At 43.7% G+C, this 21,040-nt stretch overlaps 1 protein-coding gene across 7 annotated transcripts in view; it reads left to right on the top strand.

The window, feature by feature from the left end:
* The window catches only part of Slc1a2 (solute carrier family 1 member 2), a 136,871-nt gene that overhangs the window by 56,554 nt on the left and 59,277 nt on the right, over positions 1-21,040 (top strand). Inside the window, exon 1 of one of the 7 annotated variants that reach the window (XM_029484409.2) lies at positions 7,113-7,133. The exons of the other annotated variants lie outside the window; for them this stretch is intronic. The gene's annotated coding sequence lies outside the window, so the exon portion shown is untranslated. Of the gene's footprint in view, positions 1-7,112; positions 7,134-21,040 lie in introns of those variants that run through there. 7 annotated transcript variants of the gene reach the window in all.

Below are 21,040 nucleotides of genomic sequence, written 5' to 3'. Positions count from 1 at the left end.
TTGAGTTGGGAAGGCTTCTAAGAGAAGGTAGTGCTGCACCTTGGTGAGAAGGATGAGCAGGAGTCGCCAGGAGAAGGGAGGGGTGGAGCCTTGCTCGCCAGCATTTGTGTGGATGTCTCTAGTAGTGATAGCCGAATCATCAGGATGACAGGACAGGAGAGGGTAAGGAGGACAGCCTCACCTGCCCATCTCAGAGGTTCTTCAACAGCTGCACTTACTGTGTGCTTTATTTCCGTGCATGTAAGCTGCACTTGAAACTGAATATGGCTTTGGGTAATAAAGAGTCACCATTGTAGATGATTATAGTGTATGAATCTATATGCACCAACGTTTCAGAAGTGTTAAATGTTAAACAAACCAGAGACAGAATTCTAAGTTACTGTATACAGTGAGCCCTGGTTGTAAACATTTTCATCTGCCTGGGTTTTCTAGCCCTTTAAGCTTCTTTCCATAAGGCATATTCAACTTTCTATTTTTTGTCTATTGAATGCACACTTAACATACTCCCGAAGGCACTTTATCTTGTAAATTCACTAAATATTGTTTGCATACCACACAACATTTAGCTTAAAATTTTCTTGGGACTAGGGCTAAGTAGGTTGCTGGGAGAACACAAGTTTATATTGTTATCAAAATCCTGTGGCCTGGAATGTCCTCCATATAGACCGACTCCACAGACTCAGGAGAAACTGAAGTCCCACCAGGGACATTAAGAGTACCCTGGCCACTCCAGGAAGTGGAGAAGGGATGAAAATGTCCCATGACTTCTCTGGAGATGGCATCGTGTAGACAGTGGAGCACCAGCTTCCAACTAGAGTCTCTAGAACAGATTCTGTTTCTGCCCCTCCCTAGGTACCTGATCATTAATATCCCACTTAATTTTCTGAGCCCCCATGGTCTCCTCTGTGAAGTAGCTCTATGATAGGAACTGTTTTAATGAGCTATTTGGACCGTGATGCCAGACTCACGTAAGTATTAACTGTCATTAATATGCTGTTGCTATTCAACTCTCAGATGAACCTGGGTCAGTGAATTGTTGTTGGTTGGATTAGATGACTGGGGAGGTCAGATACACACAAAAAGGATATAAGATGTTGGCTGGATGAGAAAAAGAGACTCACAAACCCCTACTCCTAGAAAAAGAGCTAGTGATGGTTGATGACTTCTAGGGGAGGGAAAGTCAGTTTTATTGAAGGTCAGGTCTCTCACACTCCAGTGGATGGCCCCACACCAATGAGTGTATAGGCAGTACTAGTTGGACTTGGTGGTTTATTTTTTAAAGGACATGAAATTTGGTGTGGGGGAACCAAGTGGATAGATCTGGGAAGAGTTAGAGGGTGATTACAGTTAAAATACATTGCATACGTGTGTGGAAATGTAAAAGAATTAATTAAATGTCATTGGAATTATTCTTTGAATTCTAAAGAAAAACAAAACAAAACAAAACAAAACAAAACCCTGTTCTCAGAGGGATGGCAGGTTTAAGATTAGTGTGGCTGAAATAACAGAATCTTCAATTCCTTGTATAACATTTTCTGGCTGAGAGTTGAGGGGGCTTCAGTGGCTCACGAGAAGTTTCAAGCATCTTCTAATCAGGTTTGATCGGTCATCCAGGTCTATTGGAGTCAATCATCAAAGGACTTGTTGCCTAAGCCAAGCTCTTTGAGTTGTGAAATCTTATCAGTGTTCATCTCTGCCAAGATCCCCAGGTGCTTCAGGCCCAGGTCGAGCTCAAATCAAAAGCCAGGACCTAGCACAGGACAGCCTGGGATTGCAACCTAGCTCTGTGATTTATTAGTCATATGACCTCGAACAAGTTTCACAACTCCAGCCTCTGTCTTCTCAATTAACCTGGAGTAAATTGTTTGTGTCTTTGGGGTAACTGAGAATTTATAGAAACAGAGGATGCAAAGCACAAGGCATCGCACTGTACTTGGGGCAGACAGTCAATAAAGGTGACAATGCCTGTGCCTGCCTCCACACCTACATGATAAAGCAAGGCAGGACCAGAGAGTCTCTGAGGCTCTTCATTTGTCAAAAGCAAACTAAAGTAAGAATCAAATGCAGAGGCTGGCTCAGCCTCTAGGGTCTGGGCTATGTTCTCTGAAGATTTGACCATCAGTCTCCCTCGATGAAAAACAGGACATCAGAATTTCCTGGCTCACATCAGACAGTGGTTATGAGACATGCAGCTTTGTACTTGGCCCTTGGCATGGGCGACCCCATCCAGTGTTCTCACTTTACGGTCAGAGACGCTGACAGCTCATTTACAGTTCTAGTCAGTGGTAGAGCTAGGATGTGTATGATAAGGACATTTCTGGTGTCCATGTTTGTAACCACTCTAAACAACCTAGACTTCTGACACTGGCTGGAAAGATATGTAGGAAATGGATGGGAATGACTTTTTCATGCGCACAGTTCTAAAGCTCTCTGAGCCCCCAAACTATCTTCTCATCTCTATGTCCTATCCAAGCCCATAGCACTTAGACTACAGAGACATCTGGTGAAAGCAGAAACATCTGACCAGATGTCTGATGAGGATTTTGAGTAGGCACACATGTATATGTCTGTGTGTGCAAGTACATGCGTGAGCACATGTATGAACATGCATGTGGAGACCAGAGGACAGCTGCTGTTATTGTTCCTCAAGTAATGGTCCTCAGAACTCACCAGGATAACCAGTGAATGACTGCCTTCCTCCACAAAGCAAGCATGGCCAAGATGGACACACTTGTGGATGTGTATTGAGATTGTGTCTTCGGCAAGCCTGGCTAATCGATCATAGAACACATTCTCAGTGACTCTGAAATCCACCTCAGAACACTTTGTTCCAGGCATCCATCCACTGTAAGTGAGCTGGATGCTGGCCCTGGGGTAAAATCTCAGGCACATCCATTTTTGTCTCTAAAGTGATATAAAGACCACTGAGATACGTGTGGAGACTGCTCAAGAGATTGTGTGCACTGAGTTCCTCTGTCTGGCCAGGGTTGATGAGGAAAATCCCTCAGTAGTGTCCGGAAGCTAGAGACAGCTTATCCGTGAGACACTTGCAAGCCTTAGGTCTTATGGCTCCTTTATGCTTGGCTGCTGTGGGTTTTCCTCTCAGACATAGCTGTCTCTAAGATTCAAGAATCACCTGTCTTAAGCTCTTTTTTTTTTCCTTCATGCCTGCTCTCTGTTGGAGAGCTGGATAGCTCAAACTCCCCAGTCCAGACTCTGGCACGGGATCTCTCCCACTGTCTAACCCCACTTTACTCTCACAACTCTCTCCTCAACCTGTTTAAAGTGCATGGCCTTATTCTACCTGGGGACAAGTTGCATGGTGTCAGTTAAAGGCCCTGGAGAAACCTTTTCTCCATTTTGTCTGGTCTCATCTGGCCCACGAGTCTCATTTTCACTCACCGAGAAAGCCACTTCTATCTCCTTTATGCTTTTTGAAGGGAACACGTGCCACTAGCCATAGTTCTTACTAGTAACTGAGTCACTTGAGTCACTCCAGTCACTTGATGGTTAGGAAGTGCATCTTATAAGCCCCTTGTGACAATGAGGCAATTGGGTCCTAATGGAGCCTAGAGTCTGACCACATCTGTTATTCTCTTGTTCAAGTGCCTGCCTCTGCCACCACGTCAGACCTGCTGTGGTCAGGGGATCCACACTATCGTACCTCCTCAACTTGGTGCATTTGCCCAACGTTGGCTGAAATGTGGCTTCTCCTCCTGTCTGAGCAGTTATCCATTCTATAATATGCCATTCTTAGAAAGGCTCACTTGAGGCTGGAGGGTTGTCAGTAGGAACCACGCAAGGAGCTTAGGATAGGTGTGCTTTGCAATGCTGCATTCTCGGTAGCAGGCACTTGCTGGCATGGGTGCCTCAGAGGGAGAGCAGGGAGCTAAGATGTGAGAAGAACATTACATGGACTTAAGTGTCAGCCCCTCTGCTGGGAGCCTTCTATTATCTGTCTCAGTGGTCTCTGTTGAAAAACAGGTCTTTAAACAACCCCAGCCTGATAAAATGGTTGTGAGATTTAAAGGAATAAAGGATTATGACTACAGAACATTGTACCTCATTGGTACAAACATTGACGATTATTTAAATTTTCCTGGCAACAGGAATGAGTATTGGATTTTACTTTTACTTTCACAACTTTCTGTAGGAAAAAAGTGCGAATTATTTGTATAATTTGAAAACAATACAATGAAACATTATTTTTTGCAATAGGAACAGAGCCTCGTTGGTAAAGGGTGTATTGTTGTTAATCCTACTAGCTTCTATCTTTGCCCATTGTGGGTACTTCAGGATTTACTTAGTTTAAGGAGGAAGTCTTTACTCCCAGTCCTCTGCATCCCTCCCTCTGTCTGTCTTGCTTGCCAACCAGTGGAGGCTCCAACCCTCCTGGGTAATGTTGGGATTGACTTAGGGGGGGTAGGGAGGGAAATATGGCTGTGTGTGCAAGAACAGAAGCAAGGAAGGAACCATTTATGGGGTGTTTTACAGTGAGACTGTAATTGGAGCTCTGGAACTTAGCAAGAGTTATGAGGTGGGATAGGCTTAACACCAAACATCCTGACATAGTGTAGATGGCCCTGGTGTGGAAAATAACTGTGTGTCATGGTGTGTGTGTGTGCATGTGTGTGTGTGCATGTGCGTGTGCGTGTGTGTGTGTGTGTAGAAATGGAGGGCCAGGTCCTGAAGACATGGTGGGTTTAGTAACTTGTCTGAGACTGTGTATGTGCACAGAGCAGGACATATAGGAGTCGCAGTTGTGAACTCCAGTCACACTCTAGGGACATTGTCATTCTGTTCAGAAGTGTGCCATGACTGAACATAGATGCACAGGCCGAGCCTGGGGCAAGTGTCTTCTGATACTGGAATGCCAGCATCAACAGGTGTCTCACCTCTGCTATTGAATAAGGGGCAGTGGGATTAAGGTGAGGGAAGGATCCCACAGTTTCTAAAATTTAAAGGGATTAATTTTTTCCAGAGCATACTTTTTTATAAGATATTTTCTTTATTTACATATCAAATGTTATCCCCTTTCCTCATTTCCCCTCTGAAAACCCCCTATCGAATCCCGCTTTCCCTACTCACCAAACCACCTGCTCCTACCTCCTGACCCTAGCATTCCCCTACACTGTGACATAGAGCCTTCACAGGACCAAGGGTCTCTCCCCAATTGATGACCGACAAGGCCATCCTCTGCTACATATGCAGCTGGAGCCATGGGTCCCTCCATGTGTACTCTTTGGTTGGTGGTTTAGTCCCTGGGAGCTCTGAGGGTACTAATTGGTTCATATTGTTGTACCTCTTACGGGGCTGCAAACCCCTTCAGCTCCTTGGGTCCTTTCTCTAGATCCCCCTTTGGGGATTTGGTGCTCAGTCCAATAGGTGGCTGTGAGCATCCACCTCTGTATTTGTCAGGCACTGGTAGAGCCTCTCAGGAGACAGCTATATCAGGCTCCTGTCAGCAAGCACTTGTTGGCACCCACAATAGTGTCTGGGTTTGGTGACTGTATATGGGATGGATCCCCAGGTGGAGCAGTCTCTGGATGGCCTTTCCTTCAATCTCTGCTCCACACTTTATCTCTGTAACTCCTTCCATGGGTATTTTATTCCCCCTTCTAAGAAGAATTGAAGTATCCACACTTTGATCTTCCTCCTTCTTGAGTTTCATGTGGTTTGTGAATCATATCTTGGGTATTCTGAGCTTCAGGGCTAATATCCACTTATCTGTGAGTGCAGATCATGTGTGTTCTTTTATGATTGGGTTACCACACTCAGGATGGTATTTTCTAAAGGGATTCAATAAAAGGGATTAGCATGCTATGTTTCCTGCTGGAAGCAGAGAATCCAGAGGTTGCATACTCTGCTGAGAGGTACCTTCTGCCAGAGAGAACATCCTCCGTGTCTCGGAGGCAGATTGTGTGCTTTGATTCTCAAACACACAAACTCTGCAATGCTGGGGCAGAAGGTTATCTTTTGTCAATATCTGTACCACGTGAGCTGGGGAAGGGAGGAGGCCACCTACCAGCCAGGCTTTGCCAGCCTCTGCCTTTGTACAGGCAGCTTCTTAGATTCATTGTTTTAAAAGTTTAAAAGCTCTCTTCCATTAGAGGTGACCAATTCTCAATTTCTTGACAGAAGTCTTAACTCTGCAGCACAATACAGAAGCATAAAAATAAAACAAAACCCTCAGATGAGTGTTTGTGCTGAACACCTGCCATGCCAGCCCTAAGGAGGCAGAGGGGGTGGCTGCAAGCTGGAAGCCAGACAGGTCTACATAGTGAGTTCTAGGCCATGCAGTGGTACAGAGCAAGGCCCTGTCGCAAAAGTAAGCAAAGAAAACCACAATACACTTGTCCCTAAAACTCCAGAAAATGTGTAATAATTCTCTTCACCTATTCTTCCAAGACTTTCTTCCACTCTCTCCACTCTCAGAGGCAACCCATGCAAATAGGGTTTTTTTGTTTTTGTTTTTTGTTTTTACTTTGCAAAAGTTCTTCCATATATATACAGTTGTTCACATGCAGATACAGTTTTCAGTCTCCATGCAGAGTGCATCTCCGTACTTTTGTATATCAGCCCACTGGTTATCTTTTAAAGAGGTTTTTAGTCTTTACTGCATCAGCAATGTAGAGAATGTATTCAACATACGTACTGTCCAACTCTAGCTTATTACACAGTTTTGGTCACAGAAGCATTTTTCAAAGAGTAGACATCTTTATGAATGAATACATTTCTCTAAAACAGTAAGGAGATATTGTGGTGTGCCAAATGCATACTTTATGTTTTGATGGAAAGCCTGAAAACGCTCCACCCACGGTACCTGCTTGGCCTTTCACTTTAAGCATCTTGGTGTTTGCTCATAATAGAAGTTCTCATCTGTGTGCACGCACTCATGTATTTGTGCATTGTACGCACTTGTTAGTAAAGGTGTGTGCACATGTGCATGTACGTGTGTGCTGATGTGTGGACTCCAGATGTCTCCCTTCCATTGCCCTCTGCCTTTATTTTATTTTTTTTATCTTTTGGAGGTGGGGTCTCATACTGAACTTGAAGTTCATCCTTGGCTAGGCTGGGTGGCTGGTGAGCTTCCGGAGACTGCCTGCTCTCCCATGACAGTATTGGAGTTACAGGTACATGACGCCATGCCTAGATTTTCAGTCTGTGAATCCAAATCTGGGTCCTCATGCTTACATCGAATGCTGCTAATCTGCTGAGCTATTTCCCCAGCTCTGTCATTATTGCCTCTTTTTCTTTTCTTTTATTTTTCCTTTGTCTCTTTGTGGTGTGTGTGTGTGTGTGTATGTGTATGGTGTGTGGATATGACTGTGTACATGCATGGTGTGTGTTTGTATGATGTGGTGTGTGTGTCTGTGTGTGTGCATGGTGCGTGCATATGATTGTGTGAGTGCACAGGCACATGCAGACATTGCTCCCTCTATCACTCTCGGCCTTATTGCCTTGAGACAGGGTCTCTCAGGGAAGCTAGAGTTCACTGGGTTGGGCTGGATTGTCAGCAGCCTCCCTGGATCGGTCTGAACCTACCCTGACCAATGTGGGTGTTGCAGGCACCACAGGCAAAGGAAGCTTTGGCCATGGGTGCTAGGGATTCGAACTCATATCCTCATGCTTACATAACAAGAACTCTCACCCACTCCTTTTCATCTTATCTCCTCATTTCCCCTTATCAGCTTTTGAAAATGTTTTGTCAGCTGAACATGCAAAGGTCGGTGCTTGCGTTTGCTTGGCCCTGAGTTGTAACATGACAGAAGTTTCTGCATGTTGTTTGTGATACTCTGTACTGGTAGACTTTTCACCGTAATTCCAAACACTAATAGGACAATTACAGAAGCACCTCTCCTTCAGGGCTGGTGTTTGCCACAGTATACTTTTCATTTGTTGGGGTTGGTAGTTATAGACACCCACCCTGTAGATGAAAGAAGCCCAAGGCTTCCTCTGCCCCCCTTTGTCAATTCCAAGTCTCAATACCTCTATCCCATCCCCTACCTCTGTGGCCTGGCTCACAGACCTCCCCTGAACAGCTATTGAAGGTTAATATAAGCACTTCAGAGGACTTAGGAGACCCTGCTCTAAAACAAGCCCAGCCTCCCTCTAGATAACTTGGCATCTTGATGTCCTTCAGTTTCAAATTTCCCACAATCCTCTCTTCCCTCCCCATCAGGTACTCAATGCACATCTCTCCTAATGGTTCTAAGACGTTCACCGAAGCCTCTCCTCACTGGTTGCTTGAACAGCTTTCTCTTTGCTCATGATGGCTGGTGTTCTAGGATTGTACTTATATTATTTCCTTCTGATCTTAGGTGCTACACTGTAATTCAAGAAGGCACAGATACTGAGGTGAGCCTCATGTCACTTGTTATGTAAGAGTCTAGAAAGCCACTTTGGAGTGGTAGAGTTTTTAGGGAAATCTGCATTCCCTTGAACTGATTTTTATGTTGTTTCTCTGCCAGTGACTGTTCAAGGAACATCCCCTTAATTCAGAGATGGCCATAGGGACAGAGAAGAGAAAAACTGATGGTGCTGATGGATGGCTATTGTGCAGCACACACTTACTAACTAATAGCCTACCCTCCTCAATGGACTCCCTCCACACTTACAGTGGATAAGGAAACAAGCTCTTGGGGGTTAGAGTGATTTACTAAGAACTATATAGCTATCAAGTGGTAAAACAGTCTCATAAGGTTGTGTGTGTGTGAAGTTGGTGTGCATGGTATATGTATGCATGTGTGCAGTTATGTATGAGGTATTTGTGTGTGGATGGTGTGTATGTGTTTATATGTGTGAGCATGCATACCTCCTCTGTGTGTGTGTGCGTGTGTGCACGTATGTGTGTGTATGTAGGGTGGGAGAGTGGTGCCCAGATGGACCAGTCATCTGTTTCATGTCTCATTCTCTTGAAGTCTAAACTTTGTCCACTGACTTCAGCAAAGTGGACATGGACAAGGCTCAGGCCTTTCTAAGGACATCATGTACACCTAGAGGCCAGACCGAGGCCAGAACTTTGATGTCTGTGCCAAGGATGCTCTGCGTTGGACCTGCTGTGCTGAGATGATCAGAGGTGGGGTCTTGGTGGCTGGACTTTTGGACTCTCTTAGGTCATTTTTTTCTCATTTGCTGCAGCTTTGCACTGAGCTAGGGTATTTTTCCCAAAGAGCAGGTCACATGTAACATGTGCCTGGCGTGAGCTGGGTCCTGTGACTCCTTCTCTCTGATTAGGGAAATGATGTGTAAACAGAGAGCTTGCATCAATGTGAGTGTCTACAATAGTGGGTATCACCAAACATGAAAGGCACAAAAGGACACCTACCCAGATAATCTGAGGCAATGCATTATGGTTATGTAACATTTTGGACCATCGAGTGAGAGTGATGGCTAACCCCCAAGAAGGGTGTGCCATTAAACATATGTGTGATAACTTCCTCTAAAATTTTAATCATAACACTGCAACATAATAAACTTAGATGGTAAAATAGTAGAAGCATGTGAAAGTGTAGGTAGTGATCAGTGAGACCCTCTCCTCACATGCAATACCCCTGGAGTTCCCCAAAGAGAGCCAACTATCATCTGTTCCATGACTGTCCTGGAAATAATGGTTGTAATCTTTGTGGATGTACAATAAATGTACCCATTATTTATTTCTTTTGAATCCTGTCAACCATCCATTCCTCATAAGCCTAATTCTTTGGGAGAAAAAAAATGCAAAAAATGCGTAAATTTAATCTCTTGTTTGGGGTTGTGTGAGAACCAGTACACTCTGAATAGAGGGTTTTGGGTTCCTGGGTCCTTGGGTCCCGAGACCCAGGTTTCATTATGAAGTCCCTCAGCTTTGGAAGAAGTAACATGAACCCCTACGCCAAAGATGTCCTTGATGACTTTTGTTTACATAAACTACACTATTCATCTCCTGGGTCCTATCTTGTTCAAAGTAGCATATAAGAAGTTACCCTTTGTCAGTGATAGTTCCAGATGGGTGCGAGTCCATGGAACCTGGGCTTCAGGAAGTCTTCCCTAGCTCATTCATTACCATAGAAGAATGTCAACTTATAATGTTGGTCTCCATAGGAATACAGCCTGTGATAACCTGCTGGATAACCAAACACTCTACCAATAACATTTTTGTCTGCAGCAATGTTTTCCCCAGTTAAGTGGCAAGAGCGAAGGGCCAGGGCTGATCCCATTCTTCATAATTTACTCCAAATTGCCCACAGGACAAGCCAATAAGCTGCTGAGCATGATCCCCAAAGAATGTTCTCTAGAGAGTAATTGAGCGTTTCTGAAAGGCATGAAACGAACCTGTTGTATCTGTTCCTGATCCTATCCAGCTATTCTGGAGAGCTCTGGACTGACCCCTTTGGTAGGTTCTAGCTTCTATGATTTTTAACAGTTAAGTCCTAATGGGGACATAATTAAATAATTATATTTCTCTCGAATGATTGTCTTACTTTAGTTGTGGCAGATGCCTAACCTTACCTGGCTTAAATGAAGGAGACTACCTTAGGTTACTAGCTGAATTCTAGAGGTAACTTCAGGCTCCATTATGTACCGAGGCTAAATCTTATCGTCAGAACACTTTCTCTTCCATGCCTCTCTAGCTTCAAAAGGAAGCAGATGACTCCCATGCAGGCTATAGATGGTCTGAACAATCTGGTTTTAATTTATAACAGTTCAGAAACCTCATCGAACAATGTTTTTCTCCCCCACTACCTATATAAAAAAAGTTTTAGGACTGAATCTCACTGGATCAGCCCAATTCCAGTACTCACCTTACACATCAAGTTTTATGTCAACTTGACACAAGCTAGAGTCATCAGAGAAAATGGAGTCTCAGTAGAGGAAATGTCTTTATAAGATCCATCTGTGAGGCATTTTCTTAGTTAGTGATCAATGGATGAGGGCCCAGCCCATTGCAGTTGATGCCATCCCTGGGCTGGTGGTTTGGATTTTATAAAAAAGCAGTCTGAGCAAGTCATGATGAGCAAGCCAGTAAGCAGCACTCCTCCGTGGCCTCTGCATCAGCTCCTGCCTCTAGGTTCCTGTCATGCTTGAGTTTCTGCCCTCACTGTTTTCATGATGAACTATTACATGGAAATATGGGTGAAAAAAACCATTTCCTCCCCCGTGTTAATTTTGGTCAGAGTGTTTCAGCAATAATATTCCTAACTGCGACACTACCTTTTCATCCTTGTGGTTGTGGATGGAGCATCACCCGCGCTGAGATGGACAGGACCTCAGCTCCTCCAAAACCACAAGAACAGGAGTGAAAGAAGGAGAATCAAGAAGCTAGAAACGAAAAAGTAGCATCAGGCCCTAGACAGGTTCAAGCAATAGGTTTGTAATGTGAAGTCCAAGTATTTTTCCATAAAGGGCCAGTTAGCATTTATATTAATATTTCTGTTTAAACTATACAGTTCTGCTCATGGGGAAAAATCCACGTGCAGTAGCTAAACTTTGGTCTAAGATGTGTTTTCATGAAACCTTGTTTATGGGAACAATCAGTGGGCTGGGCATTGTCTGTGACTGTAGTTTATTGAGCCTGGTCTGTGAAGTGTATAAAATCTTTTTCTTCTATATAATCTAGAAAGTTCAACAAATTCTATATAATATGTATAAAGTATTCAATGGATACTGGTTGTCAACATTATACAGAAGTAAGGGTAACAACAATGATACCATTGGTGGGAATTCCGACAGCACTAACTTAGCAACAAGATACAATAAAGTGTGAGTCATATGTCAGTAATGTACACTAGGATGCTTTCTTTCTGCTGGTTGAGCTTCCCCTCCATGAACACATAGAACTGAGAGGCAGTGCCCAGGTAGGCTACACAAATACTGTAATTTATAGTTGAGCCCTAAAATCTGGGGAGGTGGCTCAGTGTGGTAAGAGCGCTTGCTGTGCAAACATGAGGATCCAAGTTCAGATTCCAAATAGCCAGCTGTCCATCTGTAATCACAGCACAGAGCAAGAGGGGAGACAGAAAAATCACTTGAGATCAGTAACCAGCCAGCTTGGTTGAACAAAAATGATGAAATTCAAGTTTAATGAGAGACCTTGTCTCATGAGACTCAGATGAAGAATGGTAGATCAGGATGCTCGGATTCCTCCCCTGGCCTGCACATAAGCACATACAGGCACATGCCCCCAACTTCACCCCTAAAAATAGATGAGCCCAAGGCTCAGATAAAAAAAATGTCACATGCACAAGTTCACATAACAAGTTTGGATGGCTGTGGAATGTGTGTGTTTCCTCCAACCCCTCTTGCAGTCTTGAAGAACTCTGTCTTCCAGGTATTTGGTATGCATAGTGTATCAGAACACAAATATACACAAATGGATATTCTTTAATGTCTGGATCCAAGCAGGGAAATATGGAAGTATTGTTAAGATTCTTGCCTTGACCTTGAGCTAGTAGAAAGAACTGATTTGGGGTTGGAGGTTGTTGCATGAGTCTGGGAAACTCCTTGCTGCTAACATGACTCAGATATTCATCTCACACAAAGCTTATGAAATGTCCCTTAGCGCATTTGAAAGCAAAGAACTGATAGATGCTTGGTCACTCGCTGCATTACTGACCACCCACTTTGCTACTGTTTGAATTGGCTTAGCAGGCAGGAACTGCTTAAGCCGCTAGTCCTCAGGTCGGCTGGTGTAAGGATTCCCCTCAAATTCCCCATGGCTAGAGAGAGGCCTGTGGGAACTTCTTCGTGCCCTGAAATTTACTCATCAAATTCTCTACAATTCTGGAAATCTCTCACTGGCTTTTGGTTAAGCAGGCACTCTGCAGTGATCACAGGAAGTGGCTAACTCTCCAGCCCCTGTTTCCCACCTTTTAGGTTTATCCTTACTCTCATCACCCAGATCCATGTACAAAACCCATTACAAAAATGATTTTCATGAGTCAAGAAACAAACCCTAGAACCTTTGGCCTTCAAGTGCTTTAGAGAACTAGGCAGGGTTGGGAATTTGGTTTACCATTCCTCTAAGCCAGGGGCCAGCAAACATTTCCATGATGAGGCATGGTCTGCAACTTCCACTGAGGTGATGGTAGGACCAGAGGACAGAGGAGTATTTGAGTAGGCTACCCAGTTACTTGAGTATAGTGGCAAAACCTGAGCTTTTGAAGTTGGAGTGACATGAGTTTCTCCTGTGGTTGTGTTGTTTGGTACATGATTTCAGGCAAGCTAAATGTTCTCAATATCTTCATTAAAACATGAGAGTTATAATAACATGATACAGTCCTGCCTTGCCAGCCCTTAGAGCTGCTCTTAGGAGGATGAAGCAGAAAATAGTCACTGTTCCCCAAAGCTCTTATATGTTAATGGTATCACCAGGACCACTTAACCTGCTGAGTGAGTGTAGAGGTAATCTGCTAAATATTGCCACCCACAAGAGTTCTCTGGATTAGTGAATGAAAACACACACACACTTTATACTTTGATAAGCTTTAACTAGCTCAATGACTGGGCCATTCCTGAACCTCCAAGTGGCTAATGCACTCCCCTCCAATACTCCTGATTAATATTTGCTAAATCTATATTTCCTCTCTGCTACCGCAGACCCACGTGGCCCCTGGGTCTGCTTCCCTGACTTTTACATGGCTGGATGCTTTCTCTCCTGCAGCTCTTATATCCAATCTCTCTGCTTCCCCATTATGGCAATTCTGCCCCTTCCCTTCATCCCTTGTCTGGGAATCCGAAAAGTCCTACTTCTGCCTCCCTGTCTAGCCATTGGCTCTTAGTAACTTTATTGACCAATCAAAAACCAATTGGGGACAGGGATCCTCAGCGTCTGGCCATGCAGATTCCCATGTGATTTGGGAGCTGTATTAAGACAAAACATTAGAACTAATCCCTAATAACTAAGAACAACTACTCAAGAGAGAAAAACAATCATGTGCAATATATTTTAAAAAGCTGTAGGATTCTTTTTAATGCTTTCCCTCCAAAGGAAATGACAAATATTTGAGGAGATATGTATGTTTAATTCAATCTATACATTTCACAGTATGTTTAGGTATTCAAGTATCACGTGGTAATTTGTATATTTTTACATGTTTATGTAACTTATGTTAAAATAGATTTAAATAAAAGATCACGGCTTAATGACCGAATCTACCTGGGTCTCCTTCAGAGAGATTTGTGCTGAGAGCATCAAGAAATATTTCATCAGCATCTTCTTTGGGGAAGGGCTGAAGGGCCCAGATGCTCCTTTGCTTTGCATGGCCATAGAATACTGGGACCGAGTTATGGAAAATTGTCATTCTTTCTCCAAAACCTAGTATCTTGATCATTCAGAGGAAAACAGTATTTTCAAACTCGTCTGAACATTACTCTTAGCCAGAGTAAACTAATGTCATGCTTGGGATGAAGATCTTCGGAGAACCTAAGGTAAGAGGTGATGACAGGTTAGAGTGGCCTCGGTGGGCCAATCCTGGTGACTTCATCCTACTTTCCCTGCTTATACAAACACCATTGCCACCCCTAGGTTTCAAGCACATACCCTGATGCCACCCAAGCGGCTGTCATCTTTGGAGGAAGTTGTCTTGCTTTTCATAAGTGAGTTTTGTGGGTGAATCAGTAGCTGTGAGCTTGACACAGGGTGTCTTAGTAAGGCTGGAGAATGAGAAGTTTGCTTGAGAGCAGTAAAATAAAACAAAGCAATCCTTATTCACACACACACACACATACACACACACACACACACACACACACACACACACACAGAGGGATAATTGAGATCAGTTATGTGACCCATTAAGGAAACAACACCTGTGGACATTATTCTCATCTTAAAGATCTAGGCTCTTCTAGTTACCATGCACAGTGAAGAGAACTGGACTTTGACGGAGACAGACAAGAACTGTGATTCCCAGCCCTACCCTTTCTCAGCTACTTGACACCAAGCAAGTTAGTTAACACTGTCCAAACACCGACTAAAGGCATTCCTCACAGTGTACAAAACATCTCCCGTAAAAGATGCTGTAAAGCCCTGCTGTCAAGCCAGCCCGTATAGGCTGTGAGCACAGCACAAAGTCTGTAGCACCTACCCCACGGTAGACTTGTAAAGAAAAGGCTGAAGTCATAGCTGGGTGTCTGAGCACACACTGAGTCATTACTCTTGAGAGATCTAATCTTAGACCATTGATAATAAGGAGACAGCAGAGAAGAACATGAAGGTCCCTCCAGCCCCTATAACTTGCCAGTCACATGTTGGTCTTTCTTTCTGCATTGCTTCAGAAGTGAGATCAATTTTGTTTTCACATTTGTCCCTAAGGAATATACTCAGAGTTATAAATTATGTGACATCCTTGGTAAAATCAAAGAGATTCACTGTTCAACAACCTGATACTTACTTTTGAGGATGGTTTCATCTGTACAGAGATGGAATCCAATTTTAGAGGAGCCAGGCAAGAGGAAATTTATATTCCATTAGAAAAGCATCACAGAGTGCTTGTGAATGAATGTTAATTGATACTTGGTGTTTTTATCAGGAAGGCAATAGAGACTGGTGGAGACTGTTGTAGTGGAGTCTTATTGAAAGTATTGTTTTTTCTCATTTCTAACTGACAGCTACCACTCAGGGGTGAATTACTTAATGGTTATGTTTTTCATATTTTAAGAGATGTAAAATATGGATTTTGAAATGAAACCAATCTGCCTTTATGTGTGGTTAGTTCAAACATAAAAGCAACAGCCTTGAGCCAACCAGGTAAGCCACTGATTCGAGAGAAAACCTTGCCAAACTTCAAATCGAAGGGTTTGTAAGTTGAGCAGGAACAAAGCTTTCTTCAGAGACTCTTGAAAAGCAAGGCCTTTAACCTGGGTAACTCAGGAGTAAATGTGGATGATGCAGTGGCCAGCACGGCGCCCTTACCTCTTTCAGATAGAGGGTTATGATTTGTTAGCACCTTGGACTAAGGGAAGAACAAAAGTTCTTCAAACGAAAATGTACCACACAATTTTTCTGGGTAGGTTATGATGTAAACCTCTTCTCTTTCTCTCCATAAAGTACAGTATGTGTCTCTTACTAATGGACTGCAGAGTTGGGTCTGGTCTCAAGTAAGGTACAAAAGGCTCAGTGTGTGCTGAACGTAGCCTCAGAAAAACTGGGAGAGCGTGGGTGGAGGAAGAAGGCAAGATTGTGCAGGACACAAAAAGCCTGACATTTCTGTCTTCACTCAAAGCTCTGCTCTGTATGTGAGTCCAGAGGTCTTTTTCAGGAAACACTGTAGACCTCATCTAACCCCATTACTGCATTTTGTCCTAATGTTTAATTCAATCTTCCAGTTTTACTCAATACCCAATAAATGGCTGCCACTGTGCATGCCATATTATAGAGGATCCAACAAAGACAGATGTGATCTTTGTTTGCGTGTCATAATTCTGAGTTGACCATGTAAGTCATTGATGCAGGAAAAACATTTGCCACGCCCCAAATTGAAGTTTTTACAAATTGAGCACGAGTGAAACTTTTTTTCCAGAACACTTGGAATGAGAGCCTTTTAACTGAGATGCTCAGGAGTCAAGTGTTGATGGATCCAGTGGCCAATATGGTGACTTTTTACCACTTCCATGGCTGTTGGTGTGTGGTTCTATTAGAATGACTTCATGATGTGCATAAAAAGTGGTGCCATGACTTCCTGCTCCATGTAAAAGACCTAGATGCCTTTGGCAGCAGCATCCTTAGGTGCTACGTGGGAATCCTGTTGACTTGTAGGCCAAGGGACTTAAGACATCCTTTCTCATGATTCCTTTATGCATCATTCTGAAGGCTTGTATATCCATAGGATAAACTACTTACTCCATGTTTGACTGTAGAAGGCTCCTTCCCTTGCTTCTATAGGTGTCTCGTTAGATTCCGTGGACATGGATCACTCTAAGACCCTCAAATCATTCCTCCCTCACCCTTTTGTACCTTACTTGAGACCAGACCCAACTCTGCAGTCCATTAGTAAGAGACACATACTGTACTTTATGGGAAGAAAGAGAAGAGGTTTATATCATAACCTACCCAGAAAAACTATGTGGTACATTTTTGTTTGAAGAACTTTTGTTCTTCCCTTAGTCCAAGGTGCTAACAAATCATAAACCATAAATTCCTCACCCTAACTCTGAACCTCATATGCAATACTGCTCCCATATCTGTTGATTCAGCCAGTCAAAAATATGTTAAACAATCAAACAAAGTTATGCCTGCAGTGAATATATATGGACCTCACTGTGTCCTTGTCAGTATTTCTCAACCTCAGAGATTAACAATTCACAGTACAGTCACGTTACATGATTCAGGAATTTCGTGTAAAGACTAGGCCATTTTCTCTAAGGAACATTTTGAGTCCTGAAATTTTGGTATCTTCAGGAGTTCCAACACCCATCCACAGATATCTGGTTTGGAATAACAAGTGTGTTCTTTCCATCAAGTCTAGTGGAACCTGCACTGAGGCATGAAGCAAGACATGTGACTGGGACAAATTGTGTAATATAAGATTGGAGAGACATAAAAAGCAGATTAGGTGCTCTGGAAGGAACTACTCCAAGCACAACTTCAAAGAGTTGATGAGACCTCTGGTCTAAATAGGGGCTAACTCCTAAAACTCCATGAACTGCCTCTGTCTATTAAAAAAATGGGGATTGAAGCCTGCGAGACAGTTCCACAGCTAAAAGGTTTTTGCTGCCAAGCCTGACAACTTGAGTTTGATCCCTGGACTCAACATGGTGGGAAGAGGGAACTGATTTCCACAAGCCACTCCTTGCACAGGTGCTGTGACACGTGCATGCACACTGACATCTCCACCCCACTGCAGCCCGAGTGTGTGTGTACACACAACACTTTAAGAATATTAGTGGAGATGGTTGAAGAAGGAAGTTGTATTCTCCCTCATTAACATTGAGCACCATGAACCAAGCTCTCCCCCGAAGCTCTGGGTATGAGAAGTGACCTTTTCCTCTGTAGGAAGAAATGTCTTGGTATAACTTCATTCACTGAAACTTTACATATCAAATTAGCTGAAACTTGAACACTCAGGCAGTAAGCTGGTGGAATCGGGAGGGACTGAACTTTTAGCAACCAATCCAAAGCTGCTGCTGTAATGGCTTGTAGGAAAGAAACAAAGTAAGGAATGGTACAAATCCTTTGGGAGGAGTGAAATGCTTGCTTGGATGATGGAGGTATTTCGAGGCAGCCTATTACCCAGCATACAGAGGAAGCTGTACTTTTAGTCTGTATTCATCCAGGTGATCAAAGGGGGAAGTAAGGTGCAGATCTAAGTTTCTGCTGGCATCTCAGTAAGGGATGCTGGCACGCCACAGTTTGGCGGACACACTGCCTCTGACAGGTTTCTAGAAGTTGCAGGTGAGTAGGGATTGACAGGGGACTCTCAAAGGAGAGGAATGTGTGCTGACCTGGCCTTGCCCGCTCTCTGCTGCTTTTCCTAATGCAGATGGTTCTGGCTTCTTGTAGGATAGGACTTTACTGTTTGCCATTTTCGTTCTCTCTTCTCTAATTGTGTTGCTCCATTCTCAGACTTCTGGATTAGTCTATTTCTCAAAACAGAGTATCGCACAGAACTTGTGACAAGATTATATACTTTATCTATCCATCTGTCCAACATATAGTTATCAAACATATAATTTCCACATAAATCATGCTAAATGTGGGGAGAAAATATGAGCGTCTTATTCCAGCATTTGCCTTCTGATGGGGGAAAACAAGCCACAAACTGCGAGCGAGGCCTTGAAAACATGGAAGATGTGGTAACCTGGGTAGGGAGGATCGAACTCTTGAACTTGAGGCTCAGTGGATGCCTTTGGATGAAAGCATGCCTGAGTTTTGAAGGTGATGTAGATATCAGTTAAGAAGGCTGGGCTGGATAGAAGGATGAAAAGGGTACTTTGGCCAGAGGAGACAGTTTGCCGGAAGTCACATGGCCTTTACTCATCTGGAAATGGGTCCATGTTCCCTGTGGCTCAGGACATACTGCAGGGTTTCCCTATTTTGTTGGAGCTGTGTGAGGACTTCAGATAACAGTCCCATGTTCCATGAATGAGAGGTAGGTAGCAATAATGCTGGAAGTGTACCTTCAAGAACTGGGCTGGCCAGCATGCTAGTCCATGTCTAGGCCATATGTCATCTTTATTTTTAGAAGCAACTCGCAATTTGGAATGGTCAAACATTTAACCCAGCCCTACCCCGACCCTAGGAACTAACTATGCCTTTGTGAGTAAGTCGTTATGGAAGTGGCAGGTGTGTGAGGTCAAGACAACCTCAAGTGTCTCTCTCTTCAGGAGGGTTTCCCTAAAGTACAGAGGGGTCATGATTGCGCTGGCTAGTTTTATGTACTTGACCCAAGGTAGGATCATTTAGGAAAAAGGACTCTGAGTTGAAAAAATATATTTAGAGAATTGACCTGTATGCAAATCTGTCAGGCAGTTTCTCTTGATGGTTGATAAAGGAGGATCTGGATTACTATGGGTGGTGCCACCCCCAGGCAGGTGGTCCTTTGTGGTATAGGAAAGCAGGCTGAGCATCATAGGGAGCAAGCCAGTAAGCAGTGTTCCTCCATGGTCTCCGCTTCAGCTTCTGCCTCCAGGTTCCTGCCTGAGTTCCTGCCCTGACTTCTCTCCATGGTGGAGTGTGGCCTGTAAGTGTAAATGAAATAAATCCTTTCCTTCCCGTGTTGCCTTAAGTTGAAGTTTTCACAGTAACAGAAAGCTAACTAAGACACTGATTAATGGTTCGCCTGATGTTCCATATGAGACTGTCTGGTTATTCTACCTTAAAGAGGGCCAAAGGCTGTGGGAATTTCTTGGGCCCATCTTACTTGGTTAAAGTATTGTAAGGTCACTTTGTAGCTAAGTGGGCTTACTAAGACTTAAACGTGGCTGGCTAGCCTGTCATCACAGTTGTCTTGCCCCATTGGAAGCATTTGAGTGAAAGGGAAGAAATCAAATCCAGTGCCAACTGTGTATCAAATACTCTATTGGTGCCTTTGCAAATATTATCTCCCAGAAGGTCTCAGCTTCCTGACTTGGGACAGCTTAGGCCATGCTCTAGGTATCCCCTCACCATTCAGATACAAAGACTGGAGGAGCTAGTGGAATGTGTAGCAACCGTGGTCATTAGGACCTTGCCAGAAAGCATTTCTGTGGCTCAATGAATAGGCACAGGGGCTGAAAACGGATCAGATAAAGGAACCCGGGGAGACTTTGGAGTCTGTAATGATGTGTGTAGGATTTGTGAAGACATGGTAACTGTCAGAGAGAGACTTCATGGCTTAGCCAAGCCTTATGGGATACAGCAAGCAGAGGGACTTTTTGCATGCTGTCTAAATTTCAGTCTGTCTTAGAGTTCCAAGCCCTTTACAGCAATAATGAAGTGTCTCTTGGGGGATCTGGGGAAATCTTTGTTGAGGGATAGTGTTAGCCATTCTCACCACCACGTGATATATGTGCTCAGAAGGAGTACCACTAGCAGAAACACAAAGGGGAAAGCCAGCAATCATAATTTTTGTTCTTAAGGGTCAGCCTCCCAGGAAGGTGATCTGGTGATATCTGTGCCCCATTGTGTTTTCCAGACCCATAGGACTGGGGCTGAACTGGGGCAATGGAAGGACAGAGAAAAAAAATGTGTTGTAGACTTCACAAACTCAGGGCAAAATATGCGGGCTTCCTGGGGGAATGTTCTCTTGCCACCTCACTGAGAGAGCAAGGGAGGAAAAAGAAGAATTGGTGCCACATGAGGCGACATGCCGCAGGACATCGGAACCCAGCACCACATCTAATGAGCCTGTTATTAGAGTATCTTGGCAGAGTGGGGCAAATGGAGTGCTAATGAAAAGCAGATACTGCACAAACTTAGCATCTCTCCACTACGCGCTCTCTTTGAGTCCTGGAGCATAATTTACACAATATGCTAGATTTGCCATTGAAACAGGACTTGGGTGCATGTTTGTGAGAGGGGGCTGGGTAACAGTTGCAACATTAGCAGCTGTTTAACTAATGCAGTGGAGAAGCTAAGGTT

This window comes from Mus caroli, unplaced genomic scaffold (assembly GCF_978045245.1).
Source record: "Mus caroli unplaced genomic scaffold, Mus_caroli_1 scaffold_2, whole genome shotgun sequence".
NCBI lineage: Eukaryota > Metazoa > Chordata > Mammalia > Rodentia > Muridae > Mus > Mus caroli.
Note: the sequence above shows the minus strand (reverse complement) of the source record. Positions and strands in the feature narration are given on the sequence as shown.